This window comes from Sitodiplosis mosellana, unplaced genomic scaffold (assembly GCF_009176505.1).
Source record: "Sitodiplosis mosellana isolate CC-2019 unplaced genomic scaffold, AAFC_SMos_1.0 Smas_scaffold_2, whole genome shotgun sequence".
Lineage (NCBI taxonomy): Eukaryota > Metazoa > Arthropoda > Insecta > Diptera > Cecidomyiidae > Sitodiplosis > Sitodiplosis mosellana.
Window position 1 is genome coordinate 4,656,191 of NW_022595245.1, and position 18,523 is coordinate 4,674,713.

Below are 18,523 nucleotides of genomic sequence, written 5' to 3' on the forward strand. Positions count from 1 at the left end.
TCACTCGCAGGAAAAAAAAAGTTTCCCAAAACTGACGAAAAGCGAATCAGGTGTTCGTTTAATTTACAATTGAAATGAGAAACTGCTAATAAATTCCAAATGAACTAGAAAAAAAAACATTTCATTCGCTCGTTCCAGAATGAATATATAGAAATTCTCATTTTCATCTAATCGTTGATTATTTTGGTCCATTGTTCCTTTTCTTCTCCTTGCTCATGGCCATTATGCTAGCGATTCTATTTTTGTGTGTATGTGTGTGATTCCTCGTAAGCGCCATGATTCCTGCTGCTCTTGGGCTGCTGAATGGGCGTAATTAATGCTTTCAAATGCAATTTCCCTCAGCGCCACCGTGTTCAACCATTTTCTTTGGAGTGCACGAACAATATGACGATGGTGTGTGGTTTAATTAGTGTTTCACAAATCAAGGAGAATTTTAAGTGAAAAATTCATGTTGGATGTTTTCCCAGTTTTACAAGCCACTGAATCAACTAGTTTACACATGATGAAATGAGAGAGTTTGGCTGGGCAAAGCGACCAAAAGCGAATTAAATACGGTGGATGAGTACGGCACCGAGTGAAAATTACATTTTATGCCAGAGTTCTCTTTCACTCATCTTCATTTTGTTTGCATGTGTGTGTGTGTCTCCCCCTTGCAGTTTCCAGCTTTCTCTCACATTCACACCGAAAGCGAGAAAGGGAGAGAGCAGTGTTCATTCCTTTTCCTAGCCCATAACATTTCATTTAAAAACAAAACGAGGTGTTTGTGCTAGTTCTAGCATGAAGAATGTGCGAGTATGAAAACAACGGCATAAACAATCTTGTTTCCGAGCGATGGACACGGCCAGTGCACTGACACAAGCAGATTCATGAACAAAAAAAGACATACATACACTCTCTTCGCTTCCATTTCGACATGTTATGAAAAGCTTACAAGAACGTTATCAGTTTCCAGTTGAAAAATGCAAGTCAAGCACTTTTTTGGTCCAACATATCCGTTGGTCGGGCCAGAATGTGCTGGCGAATATATTTTATAGGAGAATGTGTGATGTGTGTGTGTTTTTTACAGTCGATGCGAGATTAGAAGGTCTTTGCATCGAATTCCACTATGTATATCTCTTTCTTACTCACTCCTGTTCACTTTCTAGTTCTCATTCTCATTCTCACTCTCACTCCTTCTTTCTCTTACTTCCACTCCTTCCTTCTCTAACTCCCTTTCTCTCTATTGCCACAGACATGAAACGATCTTTTAAACGATATCGATAAACTATTTTGGAAAGCAAACTAGATAAAGATTTCACAACCAAAAGCGAATACTCGTTCTTTTCCAAATGCGAATTGCATTTTGGCTTTATCACTTTGTATCGGGCGAGTGGCAAGAGAGAGAGTTTACACAGCGAGAGAAAGATTTTGAGACTGATACGCAAACCATTTTCATCCATCTTCATTTTGGCTGCTCAAACGTGTGCTCTGTGTTTTTTTGGTCCAGAATTCCTGTAAAAATCCATTCGATTGAATTGGAAGGCAGCGAACCAAAGCTAAAACTATAAAATTCCAACGAAAAAGACGATCGGCAGACACAGAAAAAACACACACATACATACACACATACGACACCAAAGGAGAAAAATACTCCACACTCGATAACAACTACAAATTGTTCAAGTTTTGAACTCGAGCAAGGAATGGAAAAAAACCAGCTGCAGCATACGAACTTACGACCAATGTGCAACTATTGCATCGAAATTGTAACGAACGAAGAAAAAAAAAGTTCAGCAAGTTTTCGAACAAAAAGCATCAGCCATTTTATAGATTCGAAGAAAATTTTTAAGCGAAAATGGGTGTAAGAACAAGTTCACACACAACGAGAGAGAGAGAGCGAAACGAGATCATTCTTTTTCGTGTGCACTGTGCATGTGCTTTAAATATGCCAAAGTGAACATATGAACGCTCAACAATAGCCAACGACATACATTGAATTCAATGTAGCAAGCTCTTGTTTTTCGTTCGTTCCTTCATTCGCCTTCCCCGGCTCTTCCTTTTCGTATTCCTTTCAGCTCGAACTTTTTTCTGTTTTCGTCTAAAAGCTTACACATGTGAATTGAAACAAAGCGACAAAACAACATGAGCACACTTAACGATCACCCGAGAATGCTCGGCAACAGATTTACTTTCAGCTTCAGAAAACCATTTTATTAACGGCCAAATAAACTTGAATACGACTGTTGAAGAAGTTTTGCATTGAATGTTTTGGAAACGAGTTTTATGCGCTCTCATTCTCGCCCATTTTTTCTATGTCGTTTTCGAATGTTCGGTTCATTCAGTCGGCGTTTTGCGTGCTAATAAGCAATGTGCAAAGAGCACATCGATATAGTGAGCAGGACACTTGCAATTATGGCTATACTGTGAAATCGGTGCACTAATTCTTCGCCAACTGCAACCTCAGAATTTCCTCCGAACCAAGAGTATAATACAAAATAATCATTAGTATTGTGTGCATCTCGAGTTGTTTTTTCTTCCTAGAAACGTAAAAAAGTTCTGACTGTGCATTTCTAGAGTATTTTGTGCATTGTTGTTAGTTCATTTTTTTTTTCAGGGAATACCATCGTCGATAGCATTTAAATCGTCTCAGACATCGTTATTTAGAACAATTTGCTTGAACAAATAGTTCAACCCATTTATTTTGTGCATGCAATTCACTGAAATCCACAATATGCACACACACACTCACGCTCAAAAACACAGCGAAAACGTTTGTTTTCAATCGATACATTTGTCAGAAGTAACCAACCGTGATGCATTTTGCGTGTTCACTTCGTTTATGTGCCAATCTTTTTTCATTGTTTCTAATGTTCACTTAATGTTATTAACCGTCGTACTGTTTTTAGCTATCGACCGGTTTTTACTTAATCGAATCCTCTTTGGAATGGGAGATTTTTACGGAATTACTTCAATTTTTTAAGTTAAGAAACTTCGGTTCGTTTTTTGGTACGAAACAAATGTCTGTTACTTTGAACACACACACACAAAAAATGGTATTAACCCATTTTTCTACTGAATGCTCGGTTTTTCAGCAATTTGTATGAAAATGTTGAATGTTCAGTAAAAATGAGCGAAAAAATTAGAAATTTTTTTTAAATTAAAACGTATTAAATGCAATATTCACTCCGGAAAAAATTTCTACTGAAAAGTTGTAGCCGGCTTTGAACCGGCACAAAAACATTATTCTCTCAGAAATGAGTGAAAATTCGGTCTTAATTTGAATACAAATTCAAATCGATTTTTGAATCACACGTAACATTCATGCTCTCAAAAAATAACTGAAATCTCTGAATAACGCTCAATTATGCTCGAAAATTCGAATGTGAATAGCATTTAGTGATAGTTCATTGTAGCTACGAATTTAATCTGTTGTAATGCTGCTCGTCCTTTGGAACAATCACAAGTAAAATTAATCGCATGTCATCTTTACAATCGTGATCAATGGATTATGACTAGTTCATTTATTCTCGTGCACTACATCACTCTCAGTCGGTAGAATATTAAATCGTACATTTATGTTTGAGCTAACATCATGTTTTGCTGCTGACGCTTTCTACTCGGTTACGATTGCTGCTTATCATCCTGCCGGTGCTGCTGCCGTTATCTCAACGGCAAATCTGTTTCGAACGAATTTGTGCCGTTTTTGTACGGATTCAATTAATTCAAAAGAAAAGAGTTGAAATGAAATCATTTCACCCGTGCCATAACATTTATGACAATGGCTTCAGTGAAATGGAACAACGCGCATCTCATTTGTCGTAGATTTGCGCAACATATCCGCATATTCTCAGCATCATTTGCCGAATCACATATTTCAAAATATTTTACCATATACGGCGTATGGATTAAATGTGCCTGGTTACTGTGAACGCATGTATTTTGGCTTAAAGCCTGTTCAAGTATTATGTCATTGGGTATTGTGAGCGATTTACCGCTTTTAATACCAATGCACGTGTTTAACATCAATTGGGGATTTATTTATGGCGAATATTGGTCGGTCGCATGGAAAAAGGCACATTCAAACTAAGCACGCATTCTTTTGTGCTGTGAGAGTGTGGTGTGCATGAGTTGGGTCATCATTCGTATTGGCATACGTAACTATTGGAAATCACGTCCACATCGACTGACATTTATTGAAGCCATGGAAAAAGGACGAAAGCAGCAAACAAAAACGCAATTTCGTATTGACTGAACAATAGTGGCGGATTTCTATCCTTCAAATCACTAATCAAATTAGAATGGTTAACGTTATCGGACTATGTGCTTTACTCTCCAACGTTCATTTCGAATTATAAGTTCGGATTTCTCGTTGCTTCATGCAAAAAAAGGTTCTCATTTCTTCATGTTTATTTTAACGGTCGCAGAATTAGTACCTACAGTTCAAAAAAAAAACGTTGAAAATGCATTACTTGCTGATGGACAGACTCCAGAAATTATCTCAAATTTTAATTAAATTGAGCTCAATAAAAGAATGTTCCAGCAATGTTCAATTTTTGCGATTTTTTCGATATTTTCCGCCAAACTTGACTTTTTGATTTTTCAAGAATTCTGCCTATGCTGGACTTAAATGTAAAAATTTTAATATTTATACTTGGTCTGTGTAGAGATGAAACGAAAAATCATGTTAGAAATTGAAACTGAACTGAAATCATTCAAAATGCAAGATAGAAAATTGTTAAATCGAATAGTTTTTTTGATGGCCTAACGTGGCATAAAATTTAGATGACGCCATTGAAAATAATTCCGAGTACAACACTCTTTCTTTCTGTATCTGATTCTGACTAAAATTGTCAATATGAAAAACGTTAGCGATAAATAATCCGGTCGAATTTGTTCACTCTTGTTGTGACTCAAAGCATGGCAGCGAACGAAGCGTAAATCAAATTGAAATAAATTTTATGAAAATTTGTTGAAACGTGTGTTCCGTTCTGGTTGTTTTTTCTTTGTCTATTCACTCCGGCACATACATGCGCTCTTTATTCTCATTCACTCTTCTAATTTGTGTGCAAATTTCATTGGTTGCGTTGTTTGCTGTAGCAACTGAGCTCTATCGAGCTGAGCTGTGTCATTCTTCATTTGCTGGCATTCGGTTAAAATTCCAATCAATCGATACTATGTGGCAACGACACATATCGGTGCGATGGTAGTGGTGGTGGTGGTGGTGTTATGCTGTGCGGCATATCGGGTCTGACTAAAAACGTTTGTTTAAAATTCAATAAAATGGCACTGGTACTGTTTGCATTTTTGATGACACTAACGGTAACGGAGCCGCTTTTTCACCACGTTGCTGTGCCCAGCGAGCATGTGTGCGATAGAAGCAATGAGCGTTTCGATCGGAAGAGTCGCGATAAAACCAATAAATACATTTCAGCCGCAGAAAATACGCTTCGATTGAAATCAAAATGAACGTGAACGCATCCAGAAGATGAGTGTATGGTGGCTGCTGTTGCTCTTGTTGTAAAAAGTGTTTGAAAACAAATTCAACGAAAATACAAACAGACATCGGAAAATCATGTTCGGCTGTGCGCGTTGTTTTTTCACTCTATGTGTGTATTGCCATTCGCATTGCTTGCGCTATTAAACTTAGATGTGTTTGGTTGAGAGAATAAAAAAAAAGAATGAAAATGTTGCGTCTTGTTGTCAACGTATGTTTGCCAAAGTTCTCCACACTCTAACGAGCTGTGCTGCATACAGATGAGAGACTCGGAACGGAGAGAACGAGGGAGAAATGAAGAGAATTGGAAAAGAAAGAGTGAAAAAGTTAGGGAATGGAGACGTAGAGGGATCATGTAACCGAAAAATAAAGCAAATACACATTAACCAATATACCACAAGTGATGGCAATGTTTGAACGCATCCACTCTCGCATTGAACGAAAATAAACGAGAAAACCATACAAAACATTTCGACTTCTTTTTCCCCCCGCCTCCAGTGGCTTCACGCATAAAAAGTGAGTCTGTCGTGCACTCCAAATGCTTATTCTAATGTAATCGAATTGTTTTCTAGGACATTTGCTGCTGTTATTGTTATTTTAATTGAATGCATAAATGAGACGAGCCCATAATGCTCAGCACAGTTGTGCTGCGAAAGCGACATCACCCTAAAAACGTAGCCCAGTGCCTATGAATTTATTTTTCGTGCACAACAAATGCCGATGGCATTCAATATTTTTCGGGCTTGTTTTTGCCACCAAAACGGTTTTCAGCTTCGATTTCAATTTATAGTTTTTCGCTTAGTTGTTGTCGTTTATTTTTTTGTTTATTCGTACGTTGTCAAACTGTTGTTGACATAAATCGAATATCCGAGTCGCTTTTTCACCAACGAAATATGTGCGATATCATCGCCAAATGGCTCAACCGATAATATTCACCAGATAGATATATTACCGTCGAAGATTGAGCGGGCGGTCACACACACACACAGCCCAAGCAAATACACGTAATGACATAGCCAAGCGGCGCACCAACAAGAGGGAAAAAGCCAAATGTTACAATCAGATAAATTTATAATTGCGGCATTCATCTTCATTTGACTGTGCTGCTTCGGTGTCGATGTCGATATGGTCGTTTTGCCAGCACTCATACTCGACACTGCACTGAGGCGGACTGTGGAGTCACACAATACAACAACAGTTTGCCGATTCCATTTGTGGGAATTATGTGTCTATGGTGTGCCGTCAAAATGCTGAGGAAATTTATTGGCTGAAACAAATGTGCTTACCGATAAATGGCGATAAGAATTGATTGAAATTTTACTTAAAACCCCGAACCAGAAGCCAAAAACAAGACGTAAAACAACCAGAAACGAAATGATGGCGTGAACAAAAAAATGGTACCTTTAATGGAATCAAATTGATTTTCCTTTCAGATTCTGGCCATAATTTTTCATGCGCCATCTCTTCAACTCACCGTAATCGCCTTAATCTCGAACCGAGTAATAAACGTTGGCTTTTGTCATGTTAACGATTACATTTCATTTTCTCTTCAGTTGCTTTCAATTTACATCGCATTAAAATTAAATGAAATCCGAAAAAAATCGTCAAAATGACCCAGCCTATTAAACAGTGTGATTTCCAAAGCGGCGCAAAACAATTGAAAGAAAAATGGAATACCGCTTTTGGAAAATGCAAACGGATCAAGCGTTTGACATGAAAATTGCCAACGTCCAGTAAATTGCTGACGTGGAATTTCTTCCAATTGCTTTTGGTGCTTTGTGTGGTTTTTTTTATCCGCACCACTCATAACTGTCATTTAATATATGACGTTAAAAAATAGAATAAAAAAACGAAAGAAGCAGAGAGTTGAATAAAAGCGTCGCGTCCGTTATGCAGATAAATGGTTTATGTGCTAAATATTTAAACGGCTGTAAGTCGCAATCCGATGGAACTTTCATTTGACTTCTTAAATCATTACCTTCGTCGCAAAATGTACCGACTATGAACCAGTGTAAAGCGGAAAAAAAGTGCATAAAAATGAGAGATAGAACAACGGCAAAAGAAAAAATGCAATTCCAGATAAATCAAATTTACTTGACAATTACTCATACCAGTCGCATTCCATTATACGGTATGCGCTTGCATGTTTGTGGCGGTAAACAATAACGAATCGCTTTCAAAGCGGAATAATTTATATTTGAGCACAGCAGATTGCATATGCGACGCAATGGCAGCGCACAAAAAATGGGTTGATTTTCAAAGAATGGAAACGAAATATTTGAGAAAGCGAATTCAATTTGAAAATTATTTTCTCTCTCAAATCCGAAGCATAATACTATAGTTTCGAGTGCAGTGCTATATAAAGGCACTTTTGTGTTTCAAAAATCTTTCGACACAGAAGGGAAAGAAGTAGAGAAGGAGAAAAAACAAAAGAAATAAAATATAGCTACTGAATTTCGATGGCATAATAAATATTTTTATGATGCAGTAAATGCTGGTGGAAAATGAGTTAGGCGAACGATGGAGCATGATTTAAAGTTCAGAGCAAAAAAGAAAAATGTTCACATCGCTGCGTTGTTCGAAAATCGCTCTCAATGACTACCCTATTACTGAATAAAGTAGCAGTAGCTTTGTATTTTTGCATTTTTGTTTGAAATACAAATCTCTTTGTCATGCCGGTTGCTATGTAATTCGACGAAAAATGAGAGACAGAGAATTTAAGTACAGAATTGTTGGTCTTTCCCAGAAATTCACCAGCGGAATATACCAGTTGTGTGTTGTTTTTTTTTGCCAACGCAAAACCAGAAACATTTCATTAGTGTTCGAAACCAAAATGCAGGTTGTCAGAATCTCTCGTTACTTGCTTATTACTTATTCACCGGCCATTGAAAAGTGAGCACCGACCTTTAATTAGAATTTCGAATTACGAGACCGATGCAACCGCGCGATGCCAACATAGAATTCATTCTCCAATAAATATGCGACGCATTGCATTTATATTGCGAATTATTTGCTAGCGAAAAACTTCGCCGTAAAATTCATCGCCAGTAAAACATATTACAACAGTGTGCGCACCACACCCAGATGCCAAACAATAAGCAACAACTGAGAGCACAAGTTAATCCGTTTCGAAGCATAATTTTAGCGCTTCCTAAAACTAACGAACATTCCACATATACATAGAGCGCGCGCACACACAATGGTAAAACCAGTAAATCTGCCAAATTAAAATTTCCCTTTGATTTGTCGATGCAAAGTTTCGGTTTTAATTTGGGGAAAAAGCTTTTAGTGGTGGAAATTAATTCCACTCATTAAAATGATGCCGTTGAAGTATTAACTTCCTGATTCGGTTTGTTGGTGCATGTGTGTATGCATATATGTGAAATAACGAGAGATAGTTTTTAGCGGAACGAATTCACCTCGATATGAGAAAAGGACAGAGAGAGAGAGAGAGAGAGAGAGAGAGAGAGATGAAATGTGTGGAAGAATTTATTCGCAGAAGCGTGAAACAAGAACCAACATCTCGTTCCTTTTCATCGCAACCATTTGGAATTTGCTCGTGATTTTTGCACCGCAATAAATGAGTTGGAAACGAATTAAAGAGAGAGAAAATGGATAAAAGAGTGCGGAAATGAACGAAAGATAGAAATAGGAAGAATTGATAACACGCTAACGATATGGGATAATGACGAAAACTTCACCACATTCGCTTCCATAACGCATGAATTCGCATATATATTCATAATTTGTACATAGAAAAACGATCTTATTAACTAATTTCAAGTGTTCCAGAGTGGAAAGAAGGCGGAAGAAGAAGAAGTAAGTGCATTTAATGACTTTAAATTGCAATGTTATGCTGGAAAATTTTTGAGCCATATGCGTTTATTGATATTATAACTTCCGCACACGAGCGTATCATCCACACAGAGTGAGGAAAGATTTTAGGGTAATATTTTGAGACAAAAACAACCAGAAACAATCCGACTACAAGTGAATATTCAAACGGTTGTGATGGTAACAAGATTGTCGCTCTTTATCATCAATGTGTGTGTTAGTGTGTAGAACATTGCATTTTATTAAGAACGTGCGCAAGAGCGCAGATTTAACGTGCTTTACATTTGCTGCATGCTAATGCATGTGTAAAATCGGATGCAACGCCGGAAACGCCATTGTTTTCATACATTCCCAATTGAATGTTCAAGCGAACGTGCTCCAATTCACCGAACGATTCTCATATAATCTTCGGCAAATCTCAAGATTTTCTCATTCTCTTACCTCGGTTTCGGTTCTACTTTCTGCATATCACCTTATCGTTCTTTCTCTTCTTTCTTCTTTTCCTCTCACTCTTTTGCCCACTCATTCCCATCTCGCTCTTCTTCACCCGTCTCGCTTTTTATCGCCGGAACATTTTCGTAATAATATTTGAATTGTTAAATATATTCGATGTGGGAATTGTGCATTTGGTCAGCTTGCTGAATATCGATGAAGGAGATGAAAAAGTGAAACTTGAACACGTGAACGAATCGTTTTGAAAGAGTTCAAATTCCATGAAGAACGTATTAGCAATAACTCGAAATAAAACATTTCCACTTCTTTTATTTCGATTGTTGAAATCATTTTGAAGCACCGCTTTTTCATTCTGCCAGATTAAATCCTTACGAAACACCCATTGAACCGGGAAGGCAGTTTGTACGAGGTCATGGGTCGATTGTTGAAAAATCATCGTTGCGAAGATGGATAGCGCGAGTTGCATATCATAGAGCAGCAAAAAAAACACGTCAATTTAAAAGATGAAAAAGCATACACACAGTTATGAAAAATGTTTAGAATGAAGCGCGAAAACGGAGCATAGACACACGGCACACTCACCCGTTTGTTCCCATTTGTAACACGCAAAACCAACATTTATCGAAATGGAATTTCAACGTTGAAAGCCACAATGAAGTTTAAATTCATGCGTGCGTGTTTGCCATATATGAAGGCGAGAACCATGGTCTCTCTCTCTCTCTCTTCTCGCGTACTTGCCACATTTTCTTGATGTTTTATTCGAGAACATTAATTCAGATTATTGTTCATAAAAAAAAGCATTCCAACCAACCAATGTGTGTGTTTGGGTGTGAAATAACTGACAGGAAAAAAATGTCTTCACTCAAAATCGGATTTGTGTCACTTGAGACAACAGAGGTAGAGAGAAAAGAAATGCGCTCGATATGTTTCAAGTGTGCAATCGAGTGAAAGTAAGGCGACACACGAAGGAGAGAGAGAGAAAATGTCTTCATAGCGAGTGTGACGGATTTTGAACAATTTTTATAAAATTCACTAGACGAGAACGAATTCACGAATATTTTGAGTTGGATTGAAATTGATGACAAAACGACAGTTGGATACACCTTTTTTTCCTCGTAAAACACCGCTTCGGCGTATCCATTGCACGGTGTATGAAATGGAAATGGCACACACACACCAACAACAACGAAATCCATCCTGTTTACACAAGTGTTTCACGCTTCAATGCATTTTAATTTCATAGTTTTCACAGCTTCGGTGGAAAATTGCTGTTATCCAGCTCGACAGATGCGCAAGTGAGATAGAAAATGGCGAAAATTGATAGCCAGATGAAATGAGATCATAAAAGTGATCAGAGTCTCAGTTCAGAAACAGAATCCCGTTCGCCTTAAACAGAGCTCATTTTTATTAATCAAGCTGGAACCATGAAATAAACTCGTGAAAACTGCCATGAAATAAACTGAAAGATCAACTCATCAAGAATCAAATCGCCCATTTTTTGGATGAGATTTTTCTTTCAACTTTTCTGAAAGTGAAGTCTTGTTCAAACAGGTCTGTGTTGCCAGGTGTTCAAACCTTTTAATAACGAAAATTAAATTTTATAGAACTTTCAGTTTCCTGAACTATAATTTCCCGAGAAATTTCATTTCAAGATTAGCAATATAAATGCAATGGACAACGGCCCGTTGGTTAGATTGTGGCCAGCTTAAGCACAAGTTATAAGACCAAAACCGGAACAGATTAAACTAAATTTCACTGAAGTGCTTGATTAAAGCGAATCTTTTTAACTGGAGCTTCGTTCCATGAATTAATATATTTAACGAAGAAAATAAAGTGGTTCGCTTCGCTTTTACAACCAACTTAACGTCCAAACAGTGCAGTGTGCCTGTGTGCATGGACATTGGGTGTTGCTTGAACAATGGTGTTTATTCGTTGGTATAATAAATGTTGAGCAACATGCTATTTACTAATTTATGTAAATAATAATTCGAAGTTTCGCTTCATTGAAGACGGCAGAGAGTAGGGAAAAAAGGAGAAACGTGTCTGCGAACAACACTAAAACAGAAGCGATAATATTTGTTTGTGTGCAAAAAAAAACCAAGAAGACATAGCCGAAAAAAAAATCGACCAAATTAATTTCCATTTTGATACTGTTTTGATGTGAATTTTACGACGCGACAATTACATTAGCATTGCCCAAGGGGCGCGAAAATTATGGTCGACGCTAGTTAATGAATTTATTGGTTAGTGTTTGGGTTTTGACTTCTGTACAGAAAAGCATTTGACTTCTGAGTGCACAAAACCTAATAAGCATGTGCTCGATATTGTGAACATTTCTTTTTCGAACAGGTATAGTAACATGAACTCGTATTTTTGGTTTGATATTGTCTAGGTCATTCAATATGGTGACTTTGAATTTCAATGTTATCGCAACCAACCACACACGATCGAATAGTTTTGACCGGATTCAACATTGCGAACTCGAGAAAATCAAAAACTACATGCCCGCCAAACAATGTGGTCATTCAAAATAATTTAATTGAATGTCGCGCGCGCACACGGGCCGAAATTGTTGAATGTTGTCGCACGAAATTTTGCCATTAACACGGGCTAATTTATGAATTACGCAACATAAACAAGAACAGGCCATATGAATGGGCACAAGATTAATGGGCTCATTCGAATACATTGTGTGTTGTGAAAATGAGGCAAAATAATAAATTAGCCACAAATCAGAGCACAACCCTCGGTGCAGGAAATAATGAAAATGAAGGAAAAAAAGCATTAGAAAAAATCAACTGAACTACGCGCAAAGACTTGTATTGTTCATTCGAAATTCAGTCGGAAAAGTGTAGAGTGGGAAAAAGATTGAGAGAAATAGTGGATGAGCAAGGGAAAGAGAAAAAAAATGTTTTAATGAAAAATGTTCGCTGAAATTTCTACCAAACTTTTTTTTTCTCTCCAAACAAAAGGGAAAAAACGCAATTCTCATATTAAAAGAGTTGGAAGAATTTGTATTGTTGTTTGAGGCGGTTGGCGGTGGGAGGAAATAACAGTGGAATTAACAGAATTTGTGAGTGCAGTTTCCTTGGAAAATTTGATGAGTTTTACTAATAATATGAAGAAATTCCGACGATAGGGTTGCTTTGTTATTGATAGTCTGCATACTTGCTTTTGCCCATCGAACATTCCGACATTTCAACTATTAAAAGCCCCGAATGAAGGCCATTTTCTTTGGCCATTGTCGTAAAATTTCATCTCCATCAGAGCACAGAATGAAAAAAAAAACACTTTTTATTTTCGCTAGTTGCTCGGAAAATTTAACCCAAAGATCGTACAATTTTCCAAAAGAATGCCAACACAGGGAATGTTTTTGTGTATGGAAGAGAGAGCAAGAGAGAAATAGGGAGAGATAGAGAGAAATAGCGAGAATGTGCCATAATAGTGTTTGGATGGCTTTGTGAATCAAAGGACAAACGCACGCGCCGCTGCTGTTGATATATTAAATGCATTGTTTTGAACTTACAATGCTTGTGGTTTATCAATTTTCATTGTGTTTTTGTCGATGGAAAAGGAAAAACTGCGCTCCATTATACGTTTTGCCATGCATCCAACATTCTTGGTTAATAAATTGTTTGGCATATACTTTGATTTGGGTCAAACATAATAAATAGTTTAGAAACAACTAGTTGACATGCGATTGTCATACGGACGTATAGATTTTTGTAGGCAAAACAACCATCGACGCGATGCAGTCAAAATAAAGTGCTGCTCGAACTTTGATAACTTAATAAAACGAACTCTGCGCCATTTCCATGAATGGGAAAATATTTGGCATTTTTTTCATCCATAAAAAGCAACGACGAACATATTGTTGAAGAGAGAGAAAAAAAACCAACGACCATTTCGATTGTTGTTGTTTATTGGCCATTTTTCAAAATTTATTAGGCTCTCCAGTGTACGTCTAACGGTGATTTCAAGCACTCAAATCAAATCCATTGAAAATTAATCATATTTGTTTGGTCGAAGATTGCCTGCTTCGATAAATGCCAACATTTTATACATTTTAATGACATTACCGCCGCGCGGCAAACCACTTCATCAACTAAAAATACAATTAATCGACTCATATAAAAGAGTTCCGCAGTTTGTATCAACCGAAGAGATAAACGAACAAAAAAATTTATTAATAAGTTCATTATTTGATGGTAATTCAACGGTTTTTTTGTTGTCGGTTGCTGCTGTTGTTGTTATCGTCGTCAACACAAGTTCGTTATTCTGTGTTACAAAAGTTACGAAGCTATTTTTTTGAGGTATAAAAGTTGTAACAAATATTCCTTGTTAGAATAAAAAAGTAGAATATCGATCGAACCATACATTGTTATGCTAAAATTCGTGCCCATGGTGAGTAGGTTAATTATAAAAAAAAAATATTTTCCGATATTTTGAATGGAATGACAAAATCAAATGAACTCTGTAACAAAAATTCCGATCGAGTACAACAAAAACCCGACAAACATAAATACAATCAGCCCATAGTTGTGCAAAAAAATTGTTTTTGTTCATAGTTTACCCAAAAGTTTAAATATACACCGGATGAAATCCAGTTTCTGCCACATTTTCTATAGACATTTTTTTCCATTTTTTTTCTCTCGATGTTTCCATATTTAATCACCATGAAATGTGAAACGGCAAAAACGGCCGAATAAAAAAATGAACTGAACAAAGGCTATATTGGGATATTTTTTTAAAAAAATTTATTACTTGAGAGAGAAAAAAAATTTGGCGAATAATTTTTTTTGTCCGTTCTGGGGAAAGTGACAGAATATCGAGGCGCCGCAAGAGAGAAGAGTGAGAGAGAAGTGAAGAGCAAGAGGAATGTTGATGGAAGAACTTTTTCCATGACAATATCATACCCGCATTTAGTTTGCGTAACGATTATTATGCCATTGAGATTGGCGTTGTTTATTTTTTTCTTGCCACTGTTAATGGGTCATTGGGCCATTCTGTGAAATGAGAAGGTCAGCTCCGGATGCCAGAGCAAAATTCAGTCGGCCACGTCAAGGGAATTTTATGGAGGGCCGATTTCTTAAACTGCGCAAAATTCCGCATTGTTTTAGAAGAATAAATATTTATTCAAGAAAAGGAAATCTGTCGCAAGGCACGTATGGTGGAACTGTGACGACTCAACTCGGAAGAAGAAATACAATAAACAGACTCGCCATTACGTTATGGTGTGAGAGTTGTTGGTGGTCACGCAAGCAACGATTTCATTTTTGCCTACAAAAAGTTCCGTTTAATCAAATGATCGCATTTCAACGAAAATAAAATAAAACAAAAAAATTCAGACTGCTGTTTTTTCTTTCTGCTGTTGAAACTATAAACAATGATAACAGGCACACGCTCTCTAATTGCTCAATATATCCGCAAAAAGGCAAAATTCATTTCAGACGCGCGGTGCACGTAGATAAGGCGAACTCGTGAATGCAATACATGTGTAACATCTGTCAATTATTGGGCTTAGCCACAATTCAAAGATAACGGATGACCGGCGATTTTGCGTATTCATTTTTATTATTTGCCGCGCTGTTTATCTTCTCACTCGGTGTCTCCCTTCCAAAGTACAGCGGCGAGCCTTTTATTGCCTCCAGTGAAAAAAACAACACAGCTTGCGAGAGCAAGAGCATGGATGACAGAGGTGGAGAGCGCGTCACAGATGCGAGAATAATATCAATATTTAAATTTAAATGTTCACTGCCTCGTCATAAATATTCGATGAGTAATCGAATGAAAGGCAAAGATGTAAACATTTCACACACAATGCACGACTGTTATTTTCGTAGCAACCTTTCTCGGTCAAAAGTATCTTTTGCGACGCAAATATTGTACGTCAATTGACACCAGCGAAACGGTTTCCATTTACACTTTTAAGGTATGAAGTATTCAAAGTAACTGGGTATTGAGTATTCAAAGCAACTGGGTTCAAAGCAACTGTCACGCCTGACCAATTTCATTCAAATGAAAGCAAACACAGTTCACAAAAATTCAAAAGTCGGCCGCGAATTCCAATCAATCACTGTGAATAACGTAAAATTCTAAATTGCCTGGAAATGATACGATTAAAACGTTTTCATATCGACCGGTTGAATGACATGCCCTAATAAAAAACATCTTGAAAACCAATCGGTTGAAAATCAATAAAATATCCCTATATATCATAGTTGTTTACACATTCCGATTGGCAATTGCGCATAAAAACTATTTCAATTTTCCTTTCTGCTTTTGATCTTTTGACTTGATTGAATTTTTTTCCTTGAAAAGAGTCAAAGTTAAATCAAAGGAAATATTGAATGGAATGAAATCTCTTCGATAGAACGAGAATGTATAAATAGCAAATTGATCGAAATACGTGGAAAAATATCAATGGAAAAAATTGAAGAAAATGCGAAACAATTAAAAGTAGGAAAAAAATCGAAACTCAACAAATTTGTGTTTAAAGGAGAAAATACAAGAATGCAATAGCAATTGAATCCTCTTCCAGACAACAAGGACTAACTTTGAAGTTGGAATATCATATCTTCCTTTCCAATTGCGAATTTTCCTCATCATTTCTGCAACCGACAGCGGAACAATTAATTGCAAACCAGACACAGTTCATTTTTCAAAACTGCAATTCATCGGAGTAAATGGCAAAGTTTTTGTCAGTGGTTGAAATTTTGGCGTTGAATTTGTCTGGATGAAACATAATTCATAAAAGCGAAGAATAACACAATAGAATTGAATATTTTGACAAAAGCGACTAATTTGCGACGAAACATTGTGTCAAATTTAATGAAAAACAATAGCAACGATACATCGTAATCGTCTTCGTTGCTTTCGCATCTTTCAGAATCAGTAAACTCAACGCCGCGTTAACAATGGAAAATACGAATTTGAAAAGATTTACCCATAAAGCCTTCTCTTTTCATACATTGTTCGTTTGTCTTGACGAAACTTTTTCCTGTTGTTGATTTCCATCTTACGATTTGAATAAAGTGCAAGTGGTTTGGCAATACAATGCAACTGTATCCATCCAGAAATCGTATTTTCAAACAACTTTCGACGACACATTATTTGCCACGATGTTTTTCCATCGCGTTTTTCAATAAGTTAAATAAAGAGAAAAAGAAAGGACGAAAACAAAAGCCGTATTGAGAAAGTGGTGTTTAATTTCCAAGTTGTTGCCAACAGCCGATGCAGATACACAACCACATGACATATGTTTCGTTCACATTCTTTGTGCGAGACTTATTTCGCTGCGGGAGTTTCATTCATTGTGACTGTTTGGGTAAATTATTTATCTATCGTCGTTGGTTGGGTTTCCATTTCCGGGCGGGCGAACGCGCTCAATTTCGACACTTGAAAATGCAGAAGAGATTCGAAAACGAAACTCGTTGCCAAATACAATTAAACTTTTGCGAAGAGAACAACAACGATGCGAGAGTGCAGCAAGAAAATCGTTGCTGAAGTTGGTTTTTTTTTTCATTTTGAATGGAATCGAGAGAGTGACTGGCAGTGTGAGAAAAACAGTTGAAAAAAATGGATCAAGAGATGAGCCGATGCAGAGAGAACAGCAAAATAATTACACGAAGGGAAAAAAGTGATTAATCAATTCCGAAGTTAAATTAAAGCGCACGGAACGTTGACCAAAATTATCTGGTTAAATGTGAAAAATCCGTACAAAGTGCGAACAAAAAAACACTGCAATTGTATCTTCATCCGCACTGGGATTGTTTTTTCTCGGTGTAGAAGAAAAAGTTTTGCGAGTAAATCTTGTCGCCGCACGACTTTGATGCTTCCGGAGAAAAGTGGCTTTGCTTGGAATCTTTCATCTATTTTCTGCGTTAATCGATTTTTTTTCTGTCTCTAAATTCACCCAGATCCATTTATGGGATGCACTTTACAAGTGGCAAACATAATTAAAGTGCCGCTTTGGTTGCATACTTGATTCCACTATCTACACTCTAATGGCATTGAGGTTCAGCATGTAAATAGCCGCAAGAAACAACTTTTAATATTAAACTATCAACTGACTTGTCTCATTAAGGACTGAAGCAGTGCTCTAAGCTTTGCTGTACAGCACAACTTTGTGAAGAAGCGGATTTTCCATGGCACAGTTATAATATGGAAACGAGTCACGCGTTGGCACATTACCATTAATCATCCTAAATCTAAACTCTTGAAACTGCCGAACTGCAGCTAGTCATTTACTCATTTATTGCTCGCCACTCGACATGTCATTGTCAAACAAAATAGTTTTCAACTTGATTGTTTTTCAATTGCACGTTAAAATGTGATAAAATAAATATCGCAATCCAATCAGCTGAAAATGAAGGGGGCTTGGACCTCCAACACTAGCATAAAGTTTGATAGTAATAATTGGAAATCTTTTCACACGAAAATACCACACAATATCGATTCAATTGGCAAGTTTGCGTTTAGTTTAATCGCTTCATTGGTTAACTGCTTGGGTTGAATTCAATGAATTTCATGGTCAATTTAATTTTATCTTATATGGATTCCAAATTGATTATGAATGCGCGCCGTATATGTGTGTGCATCCATTTTGGCCGTAAATCAAATTTAATGACGTTCCAACTACCTGTTTATTCACAACAATCCATTCGACATAGCATTCGAATGAATAATCGTAGCATTGTGTGTAGTGAAAATCACACGAGATAAACTACGCACTTGAGCGGTTTGTGTAGAATGGCGATTTAT

At 36.9% G+C, this 18,523-nt stretch overlaps 1 protein-coding gene across 4 annotated transcripts in view; it reads left to right on the plus strand.

Annotated features, from left to right (window-relative positions):
• LOC129565296 (tyrosine-protein phosphatase Lar) overlaps positions 1-18,523 on the plus strand; it is a 396,243-nt gene that overhangs the window by 46,260 nt on the left and 331,460 nt on the right. Inside the window, exon 1 of one of the 4 annotated variants that reach the window (XM_055440017.1) lies at positions 14,143-14,164. The exons of the other annotated variants lie outside the window; for them this stretch is intronic. The gene's annotated coding sequence lies outside the window, so the exon portion shown is untranslated. Of the gene's footprint in view, positions 1-14,142; positions 14,165-18,523 lie in introns of those variants that run through there. 4 annotated transcript variants of the gene reach the window in all.